We start from the raw sequence: 23,797 nt of genomic DNA, 5'->3' as shown, positions 1-23,797 counted from the left end.
GGGTTAAGAAAGTAGACTTCCGAAAGGTGATGAGCACCTGCCTAAATCCTTAATCGACCAGTTTTGTTTTGTTTTTTTCCCCCAGAATGAGGGAAGTTTTGTGTTGGGGTTTAAATGCTTCAACGGAAGAAACAAAATAATAATAATAATTGGGAGCCTTGGCTGGGGTGGGGGGGGGGAACCCCAGCTTGAAACAGCAAATCGCCAGAGCCGTTTCATCCTCGTGAAAACAATTTTATTATTTGAGACATTTATTTATCTCGGCGTTGTACAATCCACGCGCGGCATGGTTAAGACAAACCTGTTCGCCTTGGAGTGGCAGCTGGAGAGGAAGAGGCGAAAACGGTGAGGGGTTTTTTTTTGGCCTGTGGAAACTGTCGGGACAAACAGGCGAACGTGGGAGGGAAGGAAGGAGAGGAAGGAAAGGAAGAAAGGGAAGGGAAGGAAGGAAACGAATGAGAAGGAAGAAAAAGGAATGGAAAATGAAGGAGAGGAAGGAAGAAAAAAGAATGGAAAATGAAGGAGAGGAAGGAAGGAAACATGAATGAGAAGGAAGAAAAAAGAATGGAAAATGAAGGAGAGGAAGGAAGGAAGGAAATATGAACGAGAAAGGAAAAAAGAATGGAAAATGAAGGAGAGGAAGGAAGGAAGGAAGGAAACATGAATGAGAAGGAAGAAAAAAGAATGGAAAATGAAGGAGAGTATGTGTTTAAAATTGTGTGGGAAAGGAGAGAAGGAGGGAGGGAAGGAAAAATGAAAGGGGAAAGGGAGGGAGGAGAGAAGGAAGGAAAATGAAACAGGAAGAAGGTAGGGAGGGAAGAAAGAAAGAAAGAAGAGAGGCAAATAATTAAACGAGGGAGGGGAGAAAGAATGAGGTGATAAGTTTTGCCCCTTCCTTAAGCGAACGGCGAAAAGGGAGACTCATCTTTCAAATTTGGAAGGTTCCTGCAGACACGAATCCACTTTCATTCTTTTCCCGCGGATTAAATCCGATCTGCAAAACTGCTGGCTTCACTCGTTCGCAGCGGGAGGACAGGAGAACCCGTGTCACAGGCAAGCGAGGGAGGTGGGGAGGGGGCAGGGAAGGCGAAAGAGACCCTCGGCCTGGGGGAGGACGGAGCCATTCCCTTGACCTTGAACCGGAGAAAAACGCCGATTTAACTTAAGGCTCATGAACCACACACACAAAAAAAAAGAGAGATCCACACTGGCGACGAGAAAAACTTCGCCTCTTTCCAATCTTAAGAGGAGGGGGAAAGGGTGTTTTTTTTTTTTTTTTGCAATGATCGAAACCTCGGCAGGACGATCAAGTCTACCTCCAGCCAGCCAAGGGGGAGGGGGAATTAAAATTAAAATTAAGCGTTCTGCAAAAGAATTGCAGAAAGAATGGGGAAAGGAAGAATCGCAGCCGAAAGGAGAGCTTGTTAGAGGCCATAGAAGTCGTGGGGCGTGAGTGAGGTGGGGTGGGGTGGGCCAGGAACCACCGCTGGGGAGAAACCTCTCATTTCCCCCCCCCCGTGGCAAAACCCCTCTGCGTGGGAAGGGACACCCCCCTCCTAAATCAACCCAAGCGCCCGCCGCATTTAAAAGGCCCCAAAAGCGCCGCCGTTTCCCTGCCGATCGATTTCCGAGCAACTTCAAAACAAAATACATTATTTTTTTATTTTTCCTGCTCCGAAATCTTTGCGCTTTAGAGATTTCCTCTAAATCTAAGGCAGCCAAAAAGCCGACGTCCCATTAAAAAAACTCCAAAAAGCCAAAAGGCCCAACAACCGCGGGAGCATTATTGTGTGTTTTTTTTAAAAAAAAAAAATCAAATAAAGTAAAATAAAAATACAGCACGCCAAACACACACACCCAACCCACAGTCCGCTACGGCCACAAGTTCTGTGAACTCGGGCGCCAGAAACTTTTCAAGTAAAAGGAAGCGAGTTGCAGCTACTTCGGGAGGCTTTTGGTCAGAAAGTGAGGGGGTGTTGAAGAAGAAGAAGAAGGGGAGGGGGGGAATAAACCGTCACTGACAGTCGGAAGACTCCGAAATCTCAACCACACGCTCTTCTGCCTTGCCCACTTTTCTTTAAAAATAAAATAATTACCAGTTCGCATTTCATTAGCCGCCGATTCCTCTTCCCGCAGCCGCGTATTCCAATGTAACGCACACAAACTCGCACATCCGCGCCCGAATAACTCGGTATACAAACACCCCCTTCCCACGAGAGATTTTTCCTTCCTCTTCTCCATTCCCCCCCCATTTCAATTTTTCTCACTCAGCCTCCCTCCCCCACCCCAATAATAATAATAATAATAATAATAATAATAATAATAATAATAATAATAATAATAATAATAATAATAATAATAATAAATGAACTTGGAACGAAGGATGTCAAAAGTTGCCCAGGAAAAATTCACGGCGAATTAAAAAAGAAAAGAAGAAACAGAAAGAAAAAAACTTTTCCCTGTTTTTTTTTGCTCGCACCCCCCCTCCTCCTCGCAGCTACGAACCCCAAGTGAAGGGGGGCTGCCCCGTTCTTTTTTTTGCATATTGCCAGTCTTGCGCCCCCACCCCACTTTTGCCCGCCCGCCTTGGGAGGCCTGCAGGGTTTTTCTTTCTCTCCCGCGGGCCCCCCACCCCCGGAAAAAAAAAATAAAATTAAAATAAAACCACACTCAAGCACTTCGCGCCCCCCACCCCCCACCCCTCGCGTCTCCTTCTCTCTCTCTCTCCGCCAACTTCCAGCGAGCAACCAAGCCAGCCGTGAATCTCTAGCGCCCACTATTCAAAGAACGGGGAATTAAAAAAAAAACACACAAAAAAAACTTTTGCATTACACACAAATACACACACACACACACAACCGCCAGAACTTGGAAAGAAGTCGGAGAAAGGGAGGAGAAGGAGGAGTTGCGAAGGTTCAACTTTGGCTTAAACTTCCCCCCCCCCTTCTTTTCTCTTTCTCAACACTTTCCTCCCACTCCCAACAATCTCACCCCCCACCCAGCCTCTCTTGGTGGGGGTGGGGGTGTAAAGGGGGGACCCCGGTTTTTGACGCAAAAGGGAGTGGGGGACCACCACCACCCCCCCCCGCGCACGATCCCGCACGGGGATGCCGAACAGGGGAAGGAAGCCGAAACGAAACGAAAGGGAAAAAAAAAAACTTCCGTGGGTTCGCTCCAGATGCGCGGCTGCGGGGACGCGAACCCGAGGGGCGCAGTTTCTACCCGGCTGTTGGGAGAGAAACCACGCAGCCCACCTTCCCCACGCCCACCCCCCCACCCCACCCCCACCCCCGTGCTCTGCTCCCCGGAGAGCCGAGCCCAGGTTCCCCCCCCTCCCCTCTTTTTCTTCCTCTTCCTCCTCCTCTTCCTCTTCTCCCACACACACACACACACACACGGGGGGGGCAGGGGGGGGAAAGGGAGACCTACTTTTCGGCAGTTTCCTGGCCCGCGCCTTGGATCGCATCTTGCCGGCGCGCTGGAGCCTTTCTCGAACCCGCAGCTCTTCTGCGGCGCGATCATCCTCGCCCCAACATTGTCAGTTTCGGACACCTTCGCACATGCGCAGAAAGCCTTCACCATCTGACACCCCGCTCCGGGGCCAAAAGGGAAGGGGGGAAAGAAGAAGGAAGGAAGGAAGGAAAGAAGGAAGGAAGGAAGGAAAGGAGGAGAGAGAGAGAGAGAAAGGAAGAAACCAGCAACCGACCAGGCGAATTCAAAGTTCATCAAAAGGATTCATCAAAGCTGGAGAAAAAAAAAAAAAAGAGAGAGAGAGAAAGAGAAAGAGAGAGAGAGGGAGGTGGATTTTTCCCTCTCCCCTCGCCCGTCCTCCTATCCTCTTCCTCCTGATCGCTGATCTCCCCCCCCCACCCCACCCCCGTTTTCTTCCCCCGGATCTGCCCCTTTAAGAAAACCCTCCTCCCCCCCCCCCGTTCCTCTCTAACCCTTTCCACGCTGCCCCGTCGCCCGGGCACGGACAGACTTTTGCAGGAAGCGTCTAGGAAGAAGAGGTGACTTTAAAATGAGATATATATAGATATATAGATATATAGATATAATACATTATATATCTATATGGATAGATTCATGGCATGCTCGTTCCGATAAACGGTTGCAAATTATTCTGAGGGGAGAGAGGAAGGGGGGGGGCCGAGAAACAGGCTCGAAATTGGATAATTGCACACATCGCACTTGGCAAATTATAAGATCGTTATTAGAGACCCTCGCGATTGGCTGGCGCCTTCCCTGGGCTGGACCCGATCCCCTCCGCGCCTACTCGCGAGTAAAGCGCGCTCTCTCTCTCTCTCCTTTCTCTTTTCTCTCCTTTCTCTCTCTCTTTCTTTTCTCCAGCTTTGATGAATCCTTTTGATGAACTTTGAATTCGCCTGGTCGGTGCTGGCTTCTTTCTTTTTCTCTCTCTCCTCCTTTCCTTCCTTCCTTCCTTCCTTCTTATTCTTTCCCCCCCTTCCCTTTTGGCCCCGGAGCGGGGTGTCTCCTGTCCCTTCTCTCTCTCTCTCTCTCTTTTTTTCTCTCTCCTGTCCCTTTTTTTTCTCTCTTTCTCTCTTTTTCTCTTTCTCTCTCTTTTTTCTCTCTCCTTTCTCTTTTACTCTCTCTCTTTCTTTCTCTCTTTCTTTCTCTTTCTCTCTCTTTTCTCTCTCTCTCTCCTGTCTCTTTTCTCTCTTTTCTCTCTCTCTCTCTTTTTCTCTTTCTCTATCTCTCTCTCTCTTTCTTTCCCCCCCCCACCTCCAATGGCCCATCGCCGCCCCCACCCCGAAGTCGGCGTGGCTGGCCCAAAGAAGGAGCGCGCGACCTCCTTGGCAAAGGACCCCGGAGCTGCCTTATGAAAAGTAAGCGCTTTTTGAGATTTGTTATTGCTGCTGCTGCTGTGATGGTGTTGTTTTATGATGTTACCGTTATTGTTTTATTGTCTCTTTCTTTCAGGCTGGGGAGGGGGGGGTTGTTTGCCTCGGAGGGCGCGTGGGAAGTGGGGGTCCAAAAGGGGCTTTCTCTCTCTTCCCTTCCCCCCCCCCACTCCCGGGCGTAAAGGCGCTTTTTAAGGATCGGGGCGCGGGGATCATGGACGGCAGCCTTGCTCAGCTGCGTAAAAACGCGCCGGTACCACCTTTGGGTGCCTTTGAAGAGGGAGGTGGGGGCTCGCGGGCCGCATTCTACCCCCCCACCCCACCCCCACCGCATCTCAGCTGACTCCAAGTGCTGCTAGGCCTTCGGGGTGAGTGGGTGCTTTCCTCCCCCACCCCCATTAATAAAACCCACGCTGGATAGGGAAAGCTTTGAATTCCTTCCTGCTTCCCCACTCTTTTTTTTTTTAAAAAATTCTCCTTTTCCGCGTTTGCTGGACGCGGAGCCTTCCTTGCAGGTCTACTCGGGAGGAAGCCCCGACGCCGGACCGAATGGAAGGGGGGGCGGTTTCTCGCCCCCTCCCCCCGGGTCGAAGAACTGAACCGCCCGCTCTTTTTTCCCTGAAGGAATTGCGGAGAAGGGGGGTCCCACCTAGAGATGGGGGAGAAAAGGTAACATTTTGTGCAAACGAGCCTTTGCCGGGAGTTCCCCTCGGTGGGGGGGGGTAGAGATCCAAGAGGGGGAGGGGAACTCTCCCCCCCCCCTCTTCCGTGTTTCAGGAGTTTACCTGTGCGGCAAACTTTCCGGCTTTTATTATGTCGTGAATGGATTTATTTCACGGACACCCTCAATTTTCCTTCGCCCCGTTTTTTCCCCTCAGCTAATTTTGCATGGGTGCTTTCTCCCTAAATGTTGGCTTTTATTATTATTATTATTATTTTTCATTCCTCTTTTTGTTAGCAGGTTCAGGGGGAAAATAATGGCTTGAGCAGAAACCGGGCGAATATAAATATCGGTTTCGGATCGGCGTTTGGATTAAAACGATCCTTTTTCTTTCTTCCTTCGCTTTTTTTCTTAAAAGCCAAGAAAATCGGAATTTTAGCTATCTTGCCAGAAGGAGAGAAACCTTTAACCCCTTGCAAAATAAAAATAAATAAATATTTTTTTAAAAAAAAAATCGAAGGAAGCATTCGGAAAAAGGAAGCAGTCCCTAAATTTGTGAGGACCGGTGACCCCCAGATATAGAGAGAAGGCGGAATCCGGCAGAGGAAAAGAGACCGGCGGTTATTATTAATTATTGTTAACCTAATTAATGGCGTTCTTTGGGGAATTCAAGTAGCCTGGACCGGATCGGAAGCTTTTGTGCGGGGATTAAAGAGCGGGAGGGGAGGGGGGGGACCCAAAAGAAAAACCAGTTTCGGATGCTTTCAATAAATAAAACCAGATATTTAATTAATTAATTAATTTTTTGAAAGGTAGGACCAGGGACGTTCCCACTCCAAAAATAACAGAGGCCGAAAGGCAGGTAGAAAGGCAAAAGGGAGGGGAAGAAAAAAAAAAAAAACAAGAGAGGTTTGATGGAAATAATAATAAAAAAAAGGGTGAGATCTTTGCTAATTAAAAAAAAATAACCATGAAAATAATGGGTGTTTTTTTTTTTCCTCCCTGCAAAGGACACACTGGCTTTAGCCACGCCATATGTGTGTGTAAGAGGCGGACAAATATCGGTAGGCCTATAATTCCCAATGCATGCATCCCATTATGTGATTGTGAGTGTGTGTATATTCCATATGTAAACACTTGAGGACTGGAGAGGTCTTGGGGGTGGTAGACAGACCGAGAGTTCCTCTCTGGGTTTCTATTATATGCGCTTTTAAAGTTTTGGCTCTCATCGAGCTCTCAGTCACCAACCTCTAACTACACAGATTTAATTACAATTGGAAACTGGGGGGTGGGGGGGAGAGAGAAAGAGGAGGGGGGGTCGGCGGGGGTCGCTCGCTTGAAACACCCTTCAAGGTTTTTTCCTCTTTCCGTAACCCCCCCCAACTCCAATTTCCACGCGTTTTCCCTAAAACTGGAGAACAGACCTTAAAAAAAAAAAGAAAGATTTAAGATTTAAGACCGGCTAAGAAGCCAACCGGAGTGGGTGGGTAGCTGTCTTAAAACCTGTCCTTTAATAAAGGGGATTTCGGTTTTTGAATTAAACCCCCTCCCCCCAAAAAGAACAAGGTGTTTGGGGGTGGGGGTGGGAGGGAAAAAAACTCCTCTTCCTCGCAGGCCCACTCCCGACCAATTTCCCTTAGGAAGGCGTCCGTTTGGATTTCAAACCTAATTTAATTTTATTTATTTACTTAATTTTTATTTTTTTTCAGGGAAACAAAAATGCCTTAGGAAGATGAGGGGTTTTTTTTCCCCCGATCCGCGGAGGAATTGGAATAAAAGGAAAATCGGTTTATAGCGTCGAATATTCTCCGCCGAGGGCGAATGAGGACGCCGCTTGATTTTCGGACCGCCGACGCCGTTCGGAAGACCCGTTTAACCCCGGGTCAATGCCAAACCTTTAAGGGGATGCCTTCCCACGATTTACTCAATCTGGTGGGGGCGGTTTAATTTCGGTCAGATTAGGCAGAGGGTCGGGCAAGGGGGAAATCTGACCCGTTTCGTATTCGCATTTACGCTTCGGTCAAGTTTTTTGTTTTTTGTTTTTTAAAGGGATTGACGCGGGTTAAAAAGCTGCCATGTGAACGGGGCTACTTTCAATGTAATGTCTCTTCCCCCTCTTATTTAACGTGTGTTTCTCCTTTCCCCTCCGCTGTGTTTTCTAGGAATAATGTAGAAGCGAAGGCGAATCGCTTATTTTAACCCAAAGCCGCCTCCGTTCGGTTGGAACTACGATTTAGTCCCGAGTAAACCTGGGGGAAAATGGCCTGTCGGAAGCGACCGCGATTTACTTGCGAGTTAAGAGCTCTTGGGAATCTTCACTGAAAGGTAGAACTTGGGAGCTGGCCGATTTCTGCTCAGCGGTGGTTGGGTTCCCACGACACGCAACTCGGGGCTAAAGGGAGGTTGGGCCACGTGTGGGTCCCCGTTTCCAGGCCTCGTGTGAACCAGGCGGATGGAGAGAAGCCAGGAAAGGGTCCTCTGAACCCCCAACTCCACAGAAGCTTTGCGCCGCTTCGGGCTGGCCTGAAGTCCCCGCGTGACCGCGATCCAAACGAAGGCTGCGAATGTGGGAGGCGCGAAAAAAGGGTTTGAAGGATGCGGGTTGGACACGCGTGCCTGCCCTCACCCCGTGTCCAGGAGGAGGAGGGGGAGCTACCCCTTTAAACTCCTAAACCTAACAAAACAGAATTAATTTTTTTAACCCTCGGGTAATCCAATCGAGAGGAGGGGGTGGGGAGGAAGGCAGCCTTGAGAAACCCGTTCGCACGACCCCGTTCCGCGGGGTTTTTCCTCCCTGCTTAGCATCCCATTAACTGGGTCCCCCCCACCGCACCCCACCCCACCAAGCAAGGGGAGCCCTCAACTCACCCTTCTCGCTCTCCAGCAAGGCTAAAACGGCCGTTTGGCCTCGTTTGGGGTTCAGAGTGTCGTGGGAACGCACACTTGAAGGGGTTGTGTAAATTTAGGGTGGCCTGTTTGAAAGGAGAGTGGGGGGGGAGAGAAATAGCTGGTTTTTAAGTGCCCGAATCTAACTCCTTTCTCCTTCCAAAGTTACATATATGATTGCTGTTGATATGTTTTGTTTCTTAAACCATTATTCAATAATTCTGAGGTTTCGTTGCTAAGAGTAATACTGGCGTTATGGTTAATAAGAGCTCAGGATTATCCAAAGCGTTTGCTTTGCCTCCTACATTTCCTCACCAGGCTGCGTTCTCACAACAAGCTAAACCAGGTTAGCGTCATCCTGGTTCCCTGTCGCCACAATGCCCAAGCGATTCCCAGCCCACCCTCTGCCAGAAACATGGCAGGGGGCTGCCCTTGTGCTAAACCTCCGGGGGGGGGGGAGGTTTAAATCCCATTGTGGGAATGCAGCCCTGACACGCAAGTCTGATTTCTAGCCAAGATCCGCACCCGGCTTTAAGGAAGGGTGGGAACCGTCTGGAGGGGCCACGGTTAAAACAGGCCTTTCCCACGTGGCTTCCTGAGTGGCAGTAGTAATGGGGGGGGGGGACTCGATGGGCAGGTTGTGGAGCCAGTCACACAGCTGTGGCTGGCCTACCTCACAGGGTTGCCATAACAAGGAAGAATAAAGGGAAGGGGACTGAGGAAGCTACCATCAGCTTCTTAACCTGCTGTTCACAAACCCAATGTAGGGTTTGAGGTTACAGCCAGGACGGAGATGCTCAGTCCTCCAGCTCATGGTTGTCCCAAAAGTGCTTCCCCACCCCCACCCACCCAAGGGGGCGAGTGGACTTTCTGGTTTTTCTTTGAAGACGTTTCGCTTCTCATCCGGGGAGCTTCTTCGACTCAGAGCTGAGGAAGCTTCTCGGATGAGTAGCGAAACGCCTTCAAGGGGAAAAACCAGAAAGTCCACTCGCCTCTTGAAAAAAAAAGTACTTTTGGGACAACTCGAGTGTCTGCTAACTTTGATGGGTTTTTCTGCTTTAATGGTGCTCTCTTCCCTCATTCCACCTTCCTCTGTCCTTAATTTTTTTCCCCCCCTCTGTGTCTCTCAACTCCATCCTTGACCAGGCAAAACTTAACCCCAGGAGTTCAGAAGCCCCACTCTGGATGTGCGAAGGGGAGCTTGTGAGCAGAGAAGCAACACCTGGCTGCGTTCACAAGACACGCCAGCCCAGCTCTCACGCTAGCGGATTGGGGGTGAGTAAACCTTGCCTGAAGGAAGAAGACAGATCAGGGCTCCTCCATCTCCCTCGAGTGATGGGGGGGTGGGTGAGGAGGTATTGGATCATTTGAAGTTCAGGGTTTGGAGGGAAGTTGTGTGAACAAGAACCATGCTGTTAAATCGTGAAGGGGGGGGCTGTTTTGTTAACCTAGGTGTAGAGTTGCACGTGTGAACCCACCAGTGGCATATGAGTGTGTGTGAGAGAGAGAGACACACACACACAGGGGGGGGGAGAGACAGAGAGAGGGAGACAGGAAGAAAGAGAGAGGAGGAGGGAGAGAGAAGAAGGAGAAGGAGGCAGAGAAAGCAGAGAGAGAGGAGAGAGAGAGAGAGAGAGAGAGAGGCAGACAGAAAGAGAGAGTGGGAGAAAGACACACACACACAGAGGGGGAGAGACAGAGAGAGGGAGACAGGAAGAAAGAGAGAGAGAGGAGGAGGGAGACAGAGAGAGAGAGAGAGAGGAGAGAGAGGGAGAAAGAGAGAGGAGAGGGAGACAGAGGAGAGAGAAAGGAGAGAGAGAAGGAGAAGGAGACAGAGAAAGCAGAGAGAGAGGAGAGAGAAGAGAGACAGAGAGACAGAAAGAGAGAGAGAGAAAGAGATAGAAAGAGACAGAGACAGACAGGCAGAAAGAGAGAGTGGGAGAGAGAGAGAGATGGGCCAAACCATCCAGGGACTTAAAAATATCTATTAAAAAATGGAGCAAAATGTTTCCCTGACACCCAGTTCACCCACCATCCTCTGTTCCCACTATTTTAACTATGGCTTAATAAGCAATCAACCACCATTGTCTGGATTTCCACTGCACTCTTAAGTCACAAAGCTGGCCTTCGGAAACCACAGTGAAGCGATTCACACATTCCATGAAGCCCAAACTGCCACAAGCCTATATATATATATATCAGACCATTTCTACTGGGTAAATCTTTTCCCCTTTGACCAAATTGTCTGTTTCTGCTAATCCCCTTTCTTTACTTCCTTCTTTGAAAAAGGAATTATTATTATTATTATTATTATTATTATTATTATTATTATTATTAGAATTATTATTAGAATTATTATTAGAATTATTATTATTAGAATTACTATCTGGCAGGGAAATCAGAAAGCGCATCTTTAACGGGAGAATATAATTATCTGGGTTTTTTTTTAAATCATTCCTTTAGTGTGAATGAAAACAAAATCTCCCGAAAATCTCACTAGAGGACGGGAGGAGAGGTGAAATTTTCTGTAGGTTTCTACTTTCTTTCTTTCTTTCTTTCTTTCTTTCTTTCTTTCTTTCTTTCTTTCTTTCTTTCTTTCTTTCTTTCTTTCTCTTTCCTTCTTTCTTTCTCTCTCTCTCTCTCTCTCTCTCGTTCTTTCTACCTACCTACCTACCTACCTATCTATCCATTGATCTATCCTCCCTCCCTCCCCACACCTCTCTCTCATATTTTGGAAAATTTATCTAGCCTCCCACTCGCTCACAGCGACTCTAAGCGGCTTACAGAAAATAAAAAAACAGAATGTAGAATTTTTTAAAAATAATATACAATAATAATTATTATAATAACCTCCATCCCTCCCCCTCGGCGACAGCACACATTCAAAACCCAGACCTGCTGGCATAAACCTCCAAATTCAATAATATTGTTTGGGTATTGATGGCTGTTGTAGTAACCTAGGATTCTCAAGAGTTGCTTCTCCTATCCTAAGGCGCAGGTTTTAACTGCATTTGTGTGGATCGCAGCTTCTTGGGTGAGTTGGAGATTTTTTTAATTTATTTTTTAATTTTTTATTTTTTTTTTATATATGCCGCCTTTCCCCGGAGACTCAGGGCGGCTTACAATGCGTTAAGCAATAGGTTGCCTCGGGAGCTCTTTATTATACCGGTGTCTAGCGGCACACTTCAGCACAATGTGTCTAACACACCTCCTCCAACACAAAGAGCAGCTTTGTGAGGTTGTTAAGATTTATTGGAACTGTTTGCTTTTTTAGAAAGAAAGAAAGAAAAAGAAAAACCCACATTAAATAAAAGAGACGATGCAGCAAATACCCAATTTTAGACCCAGACTACAACTCCCATAAGCCCCGGTCGACCTGGCCAAAAAGTGAGGCACGACGGCAACTGCATTCCAGAAATAGCCTGATAATATCCAGGGTGCTTGTCGTCATTCAATTAAAATAAAACCAGTTTATTTTTTTTTATTCGGTATTGGCTGAGAGACGAAACAAGCGCTCAAGTTTTAATTTCTTAACCATGGTTCTGTTGGAGAGGCCACCAAAGAAGTCCACGGGCCTTGTAGAAAAGCCACAGCCATAAACCTTGGTTTCCAAGTTGTGGGGGGGGGGTGGCAAAGTTAGGCAGACTTTTAAAAACTCTGGTTTGATTCAATTAACGGGCCTGGGTGTTTCTCTTGCACCTGGCTGGCTGAGTTCAAAAATTAACCCAGGTTCAAATCCGAAGGAGCCAACTTTGAAACAAAGTGGGCGCCAGGGATGCGGTGGCTTAAGATTTTGTTCAATTAACCATGGCTTGTGTGTGGGGGCGCCCTGTTCACCCAAATATCTCTAGCTTGGTTAGGGATTCTTCCGTCCCTTTTTCTGGGGCTTCGTTAAGAACTTCGTCAAGGTTGACTCAGCCTTCCATCCTTCCGAGGTAGGTAAAATGAGGACCCGGATTGTGGGGACAATAAGGTGACTTTGTATAAAAAACAACACCGCTTAGCCCCCCCCCCAAGCCCTACTAAGCAGGTATATACAAAAGTATGAAGGCGCATTGTAAGCCGCCCTGAGTCTCCAGAGAAGGGCGGCATATATAAATCGAACCAATAAATAAATAAATTTGGTTGCAGGGGGGGGGGTTTGAATCCAAGTCGCAAAGCCGCAACGCACACAAGGCGCGCTCTCACCAATCTTGCCACTTCTAGAATTGTGCACCTGATCTATTCACGGCCCACTCATGCCAGGGAAATATTGCTTGTGTGTGTGTGTGTGTGTGTGTGTGTGTGTGTGTGAGAGAGAGAGAGAGAGAGAGAGAGAGAGAGAGGAGAGAGAGAGAGAGAGAGAGAGAGAGAGAAATTGGGGTGGCTCTGAATGCTTGAAGAGGAATTGGTTAGTTAAAGAGGGGGTTGGAGTTCTGGTTTTCCCGAGGGCGGGGGAGACAAATCTTCTCCACTTTGAGCCCCCCCCCCTTTTGTAAAGTGACTTTTTCCCCCAGGGAAAATGTATCACGATTTTTTTAAAAAAATAAATAAATAAATTAAACCATCCATTGTCCCTCCCTCTTTTTACTGTTACCTTCCAGGGTCTTGCGTGTTTTTAATGCCAGCTACTGAGGACTAGAAGCATGACTCTTTTTATTTACGGAATCTCAGGAAATGGGGGTGGGAGAGGGTATTAGCTGTGTGTGTGTGTTTGTGTGTGTAAGCTGACTTTGTATAAAATAGAACACCGCTGGGGGGGGACTAAAAAAGCCCTACTAAGCAGGTATATACAAAAATATGAAGGCTATTGCTTAACGCATTGTAAGCCGCCCTGAGTCTCCGGAGGAAGAGCGGCATATAAATCGAACCAATAAATAAATAATAAATAATAATAATGTAAATGCTTCACAAAAAAAAAATGTGCAGGATTGTAAAGCTGGGCAAATCATAAAACTCGATCTGTTGCAGAAACAGAAAGCTCAAAGCTAACGCCGTTGGCTGATCTGCCTTTTCTGATCGATATTCTTTTGTGCGAAGGAAGGAAGGGGGGAGGGGGGGGAGAGAAAGTAATTAATACCAATTTGCCCCGCGGGTTGAGAAACGTTTAAAAGCGGACGCTGGACTTTTCAAGCCCCCAACTCACTCACTCTCTCTCTTTCTGGGGAGTGGGTGGGGGGGAGTCCAGATCCAAACAAAACCCGCCATGGATCTAAACCGCTGGATAATCCCAACAGTGACACTTTTGAGTAATTTTAAGTGTGTGTGTGTGAGGAGTGGATCCTGGGGGGGAGGGGTAAATAAATGAACCTGCTAGATATGGGGAGCTCTCTGTCTGCTAATAGAGGGGGGCGGGTTCTCCTGCCAGGTGCTGCGCTTAGAATCCCATACACCTTGATTCAGGGGTGAAATCCAGCAGGTTCTAACAGGTTCTGGAGAACCGGTAGCAGAAATTTTGAGTAGATTCAGGGGTGAACTCCAGCAGGTTCTGGAGAACCGGTAGCGGAAATGTTGAGTAGATTCAGGGGTGAAATCCAGCAGGTTCTAACAGGTTCTGGGGAACCGGTAGGGGAAATTTTGAGTACTTCGGAGAACTGGCAAATACCACCTCTGGCTGGCCTCAGGAGTGGGGTGGGAATGGAGATTTTGCAATATCCTTTCCCCCCCCAGGAGTGGGGAGGGAATAGGGATTTTGCAGTATGCTTCCCCCTGGAGTGGGGTTGGGAATGGAGATTCTGCAATATCCTTCCCCTGCCATGCCCACCAAGCCACGCCCACAGAACCGGTAGGGGAAAAAATTTGGATTTCACCCCTGCCTTGATTAGAGAGGGGGGGGGCGTCTTCTTCCCGCACTGGGGGTTAGTTCGAAACCCACCCACCCCTACACATACACCCACCTCTTTTATTTTAAAGAAACAAACCCGTTGCAGCTGTAAAAAAATAATAAAAAAAAGTTGTACAGCGCCCCCCCTCCAAGGTACAAGACGATCGGGTTTAACGCGGGTGGGGGGGGGCGTCCTCCAGCCTCCCTGGCCAGGCGAAGCCGCACCCCCCCCCCATGAAGAAGGGGGCGGGGTCGTTGCCTTTCCTTGGCGTCGCGAGGATGGGCCCCGGGAAGGCGTGCGCGGCCCCCCCTTTTTTTGCTGGGGGATAAAGTTTCTTTTATGGAAGGGGGGGTGTCTAGGGCCCCGGATTCCAACTTCTCCCTCTTCAAATAGTTTTTAAACGGTTTTTTTTTGGGGGGGGGGAAGGAACGGCAGGATTGGGAGGCCTCCTGCCAAGCTCCAGCCCCTCCCCCACAACACAGAAGCTCGTTTTCTTTGCTGGTTTTCTTGGAGGAGCTCAAGCGGGGTGGGTGGGGGGCTGAGGGGGGGGATTGTAAACCAGCCACAGTCCCTGCCTTCCATCACTTGTAACAGAAAAGCTCCCTGGATGACTGCTACCTCTCTTTTAGGATTATGGATTGCGGTTGGGTTGGTGTGCCTGGTTTGATAAGCCGGAAAAAACGAACCGGAGGCCATCCGTCCCCCCCACCCTACCCCCTCCCTCTGAAATTCTTTCTCATGGGAAATTTCAATTTTGTAAATCGGAGAGGGGACGCCCGCGGGGGGGGGGGAGAGAGAGAGAGAGAGAGGTAGCGAAGGGCAGAGAGACAGAAAATGGACGGATGGATGGATGGTTGGAACGGTTGAAGATAGAAGAATGTCGTAGGGGAAGGAAGGAAGGAAGGAAGGAAGGAAGGAAGGAAGGAAGGAAGGAAGGAAGGAAGGAAGGAAGGAAGGAAGATCAGAGCAAAGAAGGAAAACAGAAGAAGGGAGGGAGGGAGGGAGGGAAGGAAGGAAGGAAGATCAGAAGAAGAAGAAGAATAGAGAAAATTGGAATGAAGTTCAAAGGAAAGACAGAATAGAAAAAGAAAGAAAGAAAGAAAGAAAGAAAGAAGGTAGGCCAGAGGAAAGGAGAAAAGGGAGGGAGGGAGGGAAGGAAGGAAGGAAGGAAGGAAGGAAGGAAGGAAGAAAAATAGAAGGAGGGAGGGAAGGAAGGAAGATCAGAGCGAAGAAGAATAGAAAAAATTGGAATGAAGTTCAAAGGAAAGACAGAATAGAAAAGGAAAGAAGGAAAGAAGGTAGGCCAGAGGAAAGAAGGAGAAAAGGAAGGAGGGAGGGAAGAAGGAAGGAAGGAAGGAAGGAAGGAGGGAAGGAGGGAGGGAGGGAGGAAGGAAGGAAGGAAGGAAGGAAGGAGAAGGGAAGGAAGGAGGAAAGGAAGGAAAGGAAGGAAGGAGAAGGGAAGCAAGGAGGAAAGGAAAGAAGGAAGGATAAGGGAAGGAAGGAGGAAAGGAAGGAAGGAAGGAAGGAAGGAAGGAAGGAAGGAAGGAGGGAAGGAGGGAGGGAGGAAGGAAGGAAGGAAGGAAGGAAGGAGGGGAGGGGAGGGGAAACAGTAGATCAATAGATATTAAAATAATCCAGCCACCGGTTGAGGGAAAAATGAAACTGGGGTTCGCTGTTCTTCTAAGGTGGTTGAGCGCAAAATAAAACTACATCTAGCAAAGAACTTTTTTTTTCTCGCGGGGTTTCGTCTTAGTTTCCCTCGGGGAAAACATTAAAAAAAGGGGGGGGGGACCAGGTATCCCAATCCCGGCTTTCCTTTTGCCCGCACGTGTCTCCGCGAAGGGGCTAGTGCCCGATTTAGAAATAAATAATAATAATAATAATAATAATAATAATAATAATAATAATAATAATAATAATAATAATAATAATAATAATTATTATTATTATTATTATTAATAATAATAATAATAATAATAATAATAATAATAATAATAATAATAATAATAATAATAATTAATAATAAGAATAAGAATAAGAATAATAGTAGGAGGAAGGAGGAAGAGGAGGCGAGGAGGTCGTGGCAGAGAGATGCTAGATTTCAGGCGGACTGAGAAGCTCCGGCCTGTACTTGTTTCAATCAACACACACACATACAGAGCGAGAGAGACACTGAACGTGGGAACAACCTAACCGGCGTGTTTTTTATTGATTGCTTTTTTTATTATTATTATTAAATTCAGCCTTTCAGGCTGCCAACCTCGAGCCTTGGACAGCGGTCTCTCTCCAACGGAAGGCCGCGGCGTTTCCCTTGAGGAGTTGGGGGGAAGGAAAGTGGCAGCTTTCCCCTCCCCCCCCGGGATTCCCCAAACCTACTCGCGAGTCAAGAGGGGGCTGGGAAGTTCTTTCTGAAGCCCCTTTAAAACGAAAACGGGGAGAAGGCGGCGCGCATGTTTTTTAAGCGGCGGGACTGGACCACTTTCGTGTTAGAAAGCGGGGTGAGGGTGGGGGGACTCGACCCTTTGAATAAACCTTTAGGAGCTGGGGAGAAAAAAAATCACGATTTTGCTTGCAAAATTGCAAGCCGGCGTTTAAAAGGCTGAAAGCCGAGAGTTGTGAGCCCGTCAACCAGTCGGTGCCGCATCGCGATTCTTAATTATTCTTAATAGTGCCAGGTATTTATTAATTAATAGCAACTCTTGGAGTCTCCGCGTCTTCTAGTGTGCAGGGACAAAACGAGAGGGGTTTGGGGGGAGAGGGTATAAATCTGATCTTGGGGAGGGGCGGGTTCGGGTTTTTTTTTTTTTTTTGACACAACTCAGTCCCCCACCCCAATATAAGGACCCGGTAAATCCCCCCCTCCCACCACTCTCTGTTGCTGCTTTAAACGGCTTAATCCCCTTCCTGATGGGGAGGAGAAAAAAGCGAGAGAAATTGGGGTGATGTTACATTTTGGGCTTGGAAAGACGCGGGTTTGGGAGCACGGACGCCGGCCAGAACTGAAATCCAGTTTGGAGAATAGAGGCTCGGCTTGGAGGGAGGGAGCAGAAGCGATCAAAAGAGGTGAGGGGGGGGGAAACAGGCATCGGGGTCTCACACTCCCGTTTTAACCCGGCCGTTCCCGTTTTTAAAAGGCCGGTCATTTCTTCCCAAGACGGTCATTTCAAAGGCGGGTCACTTTATGAAACGCCTGTCTCCCTGGTGCTGAACCCGGCTGCCCCTCCAGCTACGAAATTTCACCCACTCCCCCACTCCCTTCCCGTCTTATTCTTTCTTTCCAAGCGGGCAGATTAAGGCTGCGTAATTGCGCTTTTCCTTAATTACTATTTTTGGCTCGTTTTTAGCCAAGCTGCCGCGAGCAATATTATGACAAGGCTTTCAAGACGGCGGAGAAACGACTGTATAACTAATCTATGCTGCTTCTTTTCGCTTGCCTTGGGTATTATTATTATTATTATTATTATTATTATTATTATTATTATTATTATTATTATTATTATTATTATTATTATTATTATTATTATTATTATTTCTTCATTAAACATGAAACTAAAGTCAACTGATCATTTAAAAACGTGTCACAAATATCATCATCATCATCTTATATTATCTTTTATTCATTAAACATGAAACTCAGTCAATTGATCATTTAAAAACGTGTCACGAATACCATTATCATCATCATTATCTCTTTTATTCATTAAACATGAAACTCAATTGATCATTTAAAAACGTGTCACAAATACCAGTATCATCATCATCATCATCATATTATTATTATTATTATTATTATTATTATTATTATTATTATTATTATTTATTATCTTTTATTCATAAAACATGAAATTTAATGATCAACTGATCATTTAAAAACGTGTCACAAATACCAGTATCATCATCATCATCATATCATCATCATCATATTATTATTATCATCATCATCATATTATTATTATTATCATCATCATCATCATCATCATCATCATCATCATCATCGCCCCCTCTCCTGACGGCGAAGCCAACGACCGCCGTATCCCAGAGCCGTCGTTAGGGTTGAAAAGGGAGAAGAGAAAACGGGAAGAAGGCGCGATTCCAGGGGGAAAAAAGGGGTTTTTTTTAATTCGAATATATAGGAAATCCAAGAGTCTCCGCCTGCCTTCCGTTCTTTAGCGAGATGATTTTTAAGTAATATGGACGGGGAATAATTCAAAACGCCAATAGCGGAGCGGCTTTGGGTGCGCTTTACTTAGAAGTAAGCGTGGCTGGGCGCCAGCCTCGGCGCCTTGTAAAACCAATAGGGCCGGAATAGCTGCCTTGTTTGTAATTAAATCTAATAAATATTGTAGTGACCCGCGGCTAATCAACCTGGGGGTGGGGGGTGGGGGAGGAACTGGGAATTTAAACTCGTGGGTTTTTAAAAGCGGTGGAGAGGAGACGCGAAAAGAGGAGGCACAGAGAGAGAGAGAGAGAGAGGTGACAGAAAGAAAGAGATGAGAGAGAGATTAGAGAGAGAAAGATTAGAGAAAGAGATTAGAGAGAGAAAGAGAGAGAGAGAGAGATGTGACAGAGAAAGAGAGATATGAGAGAGAGAAAGAGATTAGAGAGAGAAAGAGATGAGAAAGAGAGAGAGAGAGAGAGAGAGATGTGACAGAGAGAAAGAAAGATTAGAGAGAGAAAGAGATGAGAAAGAGAGAGAGAGAGAGAGAGAGAGAGAGAGAGAGAGAGAGAGAGAGAGAAATGCTCGGGATTTCGTGGGGGGAGGGAGAGGGTTCCCCCCCCCCCCCCGAGAAGGTCGACAATGGAAGAAGCGGATCGATAGGCAGAGTAAAGTCGGGCTGCGGGGGGGGGAGTGGTTTAATCAAAGAAGGAAGGAGTGGGGGAGAAAGAAAGAAAAAGAAAGAAAGAAAGAAAGAAAGAAAGAAAGAAAGAAAGAAAGAAAGAAAGAAAGAAAGAAAGAAAGAAAGAAAGAAAGAAAGAAAGAAAGAAAGAAAGAAAAGAGAAGTAAAAGAACAGAGGGAAGAAGAAAAGCCACGCGGGGGCAGAGGAAAAAAAATCATTCAGTCCCCCACCCAAAATAACTACGTTCTCGTTCAAGGGACAAGTTATTAAATCAAGGTGAGACTCTTTTGTTTTTTTGTTTTTAATTCGGATTAACACCTGCCGACGACGGAGGGATTATTCCGTTCCGGGGCAGTCCGGCTAATTCAGGGCGGCCCTTCCTCCCAAAAAGCACGCCGCCTCCCCCCCACCTCCCCACCCCCGGCATTGCCACCTTCTCCCGCCCTCTTCCGTTCTTTTCACCCCTGGATAATTATTAGCCATTAATTGGCTCGGGACCTTTTTCACCCGGGGATGGCGGGTGGGAGGGGGGTGGGGGGGGAAATAGGTAGTCCAACATTTCCCCTCCCGCCCTGGAAGAGATTAAGAGCCGCCTGGGGCAGGGCGGTGGGGGGGAGGGGTGGGGGGGGGAGTAAGGAGGCCCGAAGGAAGAGAGAAAGGGAAAGCAAGGATGCCACTTTCAGTTAAAGGTTTTTTTTCTCTCTCGCTCCAAGGAAAGTGGCTATTTAGTGCCAGTTTTGATTCCTCCCCACCCGGTGGCAAGCTGCTTTCGTGCCAATAGGTTGCTGGTGGAGGGAAGGAAGGAAGGAAGGAAGGAAGGAAGGAAGGAAGGAAGGAAGGAAGGAAGGAAGGAAAAGGGAGAAAAGGAAAAGGAAGGAAGGTAGAGAAGGAGAAACAGAGAAGGGAGGGAGGGAAGAAGAAGGGACTGATGGAGGGAGGGAGGGAAGGAAGGAAAAGGGAGAAAAGAAAGGAAGGTAGAGGAAGGAAAGAAGGAAAAGGGAGGAAGGAAGGAAAAGGGAGAAAAGGAAAAGGAAGGAAGGTAGAGGAAGGAAGGAAGGTAAAGGAAGGAAGGAAGGAAAAGGGAGAAAAGGAAGGAAGGTAGAGGAAGGAAGGAGAAACAGAGAAGGGAGGGAGGGAGGAAAGAAGAAGGGACTGACAGAGGGAGGGAGGGAAGGAAGGAAAAGGGAGAAAAGGAAGGAAGGAAGGAAGGAAAAGGGAGAAAAGGAAAAGGAAGGAAGGTAGAGGAAGGAAGGAAGGAAGGAAAAGGGAGAAAAGGAAAAGGAAGGAAGGTAGAGGAAGGAAGGAAGGAAAAGGGAGAAAAGGAAAAGGAAGGAAGGTAGAGGAAGGAAGGAGAAACAGAGAAGGGAAGGAAGGAGAAAAGAAGATGGGACCGAGGGAGGGAAGGAAGGAAGGAAGAATAAAGAGGTAGATCAATAGATATTAAAATAATCCAGCCACTGGTTGAGGAAAAGTAAAACGGGGTTAGCTGTTTTTCTAAGGTAGGGAAGGAAGGAAGGAAGGAAAGAAGGAAGGAAGGAAGGAAGTTAGGAAGGACAGACTTCACCATCAATGTTTGGCCCTAAATAAAACACAAGTCACAATTAAGATAAAAGGAAAATATACTGTTATTCTATCTAATATATCTGAAAAGGGTGAGTGAATACTATGGTGAACTGTGCAGACTATAGAACAGTAATTGAAAGATAAACGTAAAGGGAAGGAAGGGAAGAAAGGAAGTAGAAAGAAGGAAAGGAATAAATCTTAGCCTTTGGGGTGGGGGAGGACACCCCTCCTAGAGAAGCCAACCTCCTCCTCTTGCTGGTTACATTACCACGTTTTTTTCATGTGAAACTATCCTCCTCAAAAGGGAGGAAGAAGACGAAAAAAAGAAGACTGCGGTTAAAAAAAAAATAAACAGAAAATCCAGGAAGGGTTTAAAATGCAAAGGGATGTATTTGGAAGCGTGGGACCTGATAAATGGTTTATTGGCTATAAATTTAGGATGCCCACCCTCTGCCTTTTTGTTATGACAGCTTTAACTGTGTTTCAGTGATTTTGTTTTAATTATGCCGGTGATTTTGGCTTTGTGTTTCTAATTGTAGCCGCCACAGAATCGTAAGCCTGTAATAAATGGAATAAACAACTTGTTTGCTTCTATTTTGTGACTATGAGAGAGAGAGACAGAGGGGGAGTAGGTGGGATATATATTTGTGTATGTATGTACCCTGTTTCCCCGAAAATAAGATCCAACCGGAAAATAAGCCCTAGCATGATTTTTCAGGATGCCCGTAATATAAGCCCTACCCAAAAATAAGCCCCAGTTAAGATCATCAGCCAGACGGACGCAATTAGTACCGTATTTCCCCAAAAATAAGACCTAACCAGAAAACAATCCCTAATGCAACTTTTGGCGCAATCATCATCATCATCATCATCATCATCATCATCATCATCATCACAGTTTCGACATCACAGTTGTCAAAAACTGAAATGTACAATTTATTGACATCGCGGGTACCAGGAGATGCCAGAGTCGAAGAAAAAGAACTGGAAAAAAAATCACGAAATATCGTGACCTGGCCATCGAAACTACACGGCTATGGATGAAACATGTCACAGTGATACCCATTGTCATCGGGGCACTTGGTACCATGTCCAAGAATTTTATAAGATACGTCAGCAAATTGCAGCTTCCTGCAATAACACGAGCGGAACTGCAAAAAACTGCGCTACTTGGAACATCGTACAACTTAAGAAGGTTCTTGGTTGATCCCTAGGACGCTGGCAGTAACCCCTATCAATCATTAGCACCAGTCAATGGTATTTGTGATGCATTTTTGAATATTCAGTTGACTGAGTTTCATGTTTAATGAATAAAGATAATAATAATAATAACTTTATTGTCATTGTATGTGTATACACAGTATACCCATACAACGAAATTCACATAACACCCAAAGACCAGGTCCAACACACATAACAATCCCCAAACACACTCCCACCCACCACAAATCCCCCACCCCTAAACCACCCAAACATCCATACAACAGACCAAGTCATGCTGTCCAACAGCTGACTGATGGTGGCCCTTTAGTTCATTGTTGAGTGCAATTATAGCTCTGGGATTAAAAACTATTCAGAAAACGTGAAAGAAATAATATAAGACCCTGTCTTATTTTTGGAGAAACACAGGCATATTTTATTTTGCTATCTTTTAACCCCTGGATTTCATTACTCGGTTCCAGAAATCTCCCCCTTACTCTTGTTTTTCAGAAAGAGATAAGAGAAAGAAGAACCAACAATCCAGAACTATCTAATGTAAATGGGTGGACAACACTTTGCAGTGTAATTGGGTTTGTTTTTTTTCTTAATGGAGACCTGTAGAATGGATTTTTTTCCCCCAAAAACTTTTTTTTTAAGTTGTGTCAAATTTAATTGGGCCCAACTATGTTATAATAATAATTTTAATTAGCAATTTTATGATGTTTGTGTATCTGTATTTTTCTTGACTGTACACCACCTTGAGTCCTACGGGAGAAAGGCAGTATAGAAATATAATAAATAAATAAATAAATGGAGTTTGTAGTGTTTGGAGTTTTTTCGCAATTCTGATTGGCCTAGAAAAAATGGCTCCCATATGACACCTAATGGGACTAAGCCCAATTTATAGTTATTTGCTGAAGTTATTTGCACCACAATTACTGATCCAGGACATGGGGAAAAACCTGTGGTTGCCGTCCAAATTTTGCTTGCTATTAACACTGAATCAAGTGCTCTGATCGGCTTGCTGGATTCGCACGACAAACGGAGTCCTTCGGCCATGTTCGCAAAAGACAAACTATTGTGTTTGTCTAATCTGCAAGAGCCGGAGGAATAAGCACGGCTGCAGGTCACACAACACACAACCAGCAGACAGAGCCTGCGTCCGGACAACAAGCTAAAAAAATCACAGATCGTCTTTTATGCACTGGAACATAAATAGCTGGGGGGGGGGGGGTTGTTGCCAAACTTCCGTGGATATGAATCATCTTCTACTTATACCAGACTCCAATTTGGACACACAAGTTACGATGCTGGGTTTTGTCGGGATGATTATATTTATATATTATTATTATTATTATTTCGCTCTCTGGGAGGCGGAGGCCTCCTTGACCTTCCCTTTCTCTCTTTCATTTGCTCTGAGGTGAATAAATTGGGTTCAGTGGAAATGACGATAGAAACCTGAAAGTCCAGTTATTGTCACCTCCCACATCGGCTTCTGATGCAGCTGAAGGACGACACACTTCACCGAAAACGTATTTGCTTTGTAGGGTCATTTTGGTATCTTTCCCTTCTGTTTTCCAGCCCTCCTCCTCCTCCTCCTCCTCCTCCTCCTCTTCCTCTCTTCTTCCCTTTCTCCTTCTCCTTCCCTTCTTCCTCTTCCTCCTCGCCTTCCTTCTTTATTCTTTAAACCAGAAATCTGGTCAAAGCATCTCTTCCCTTCCACCAATGGATATTTAGGATTTCGGAAGAAACAACTGCAACCAATCTGACTTCCGTAGAAGACTTGAACAATGCGTGGGTCAGAAGGAGGGCTGAGAAGGTATCTGCAGACCCCTCACATCCTAGACATAAACTGTTTCAGTTCCTGCCCCACCCCCAGGATGCCGCTATAGGGCACGAGACACAAGGACAGGTTTTTTCAATCGTGCCATCAATCTTTGCTGAATACCTACAGTACTGCCTTATGTCGAAGCATATTTACC

General features: G+C 46.4%; 1 long non-coding RNA gene across 1 annotated transcript; it reads left to right on the top strand.

Annotated features, from left to right (window-relative positions):
• Positions 1-5,401: 5,401 nt before the first annotated feature.
• LOC139326088 (uncharacterized) lies at positions 5,402-22,561 on the top strand. The gene is made up of 5 exons (XR_011601133.1): positions 5,402-5,531; positions 7,233-7,455; positions 7,686-7,848; positions 9,556-9,684; positions 22,326-22,561. It is a non-coding gene; the product is annotated as an uncharacterized lncRNA (long non-coding RNA).
• Positions 22,562-23,797: the final 1,236 nt, after the last annotated feature.

Source organism: Pituophis catenifer, unplaced genomic scaffold (genome assembly GCF_029215685.1).
Source record: "Pituophis catenifer annectens isolate HBS135680 unplaced genomic scaffold, rPitCat1.0.hap2 SCAF_18, whole genome shotgun sequence".
Classification (NCBI taxonomy): Eukaryota; Metazoa; Chordata; class Lepidosauria; order Squamata; family Colubridae; genus Pituophis; species Pituophis catenifer.
The sequence above is the reverse complement of the archived record's forward strand: the minus strand, read 5'-3'. Positions and strand labels throughout refer to the sequence as shown.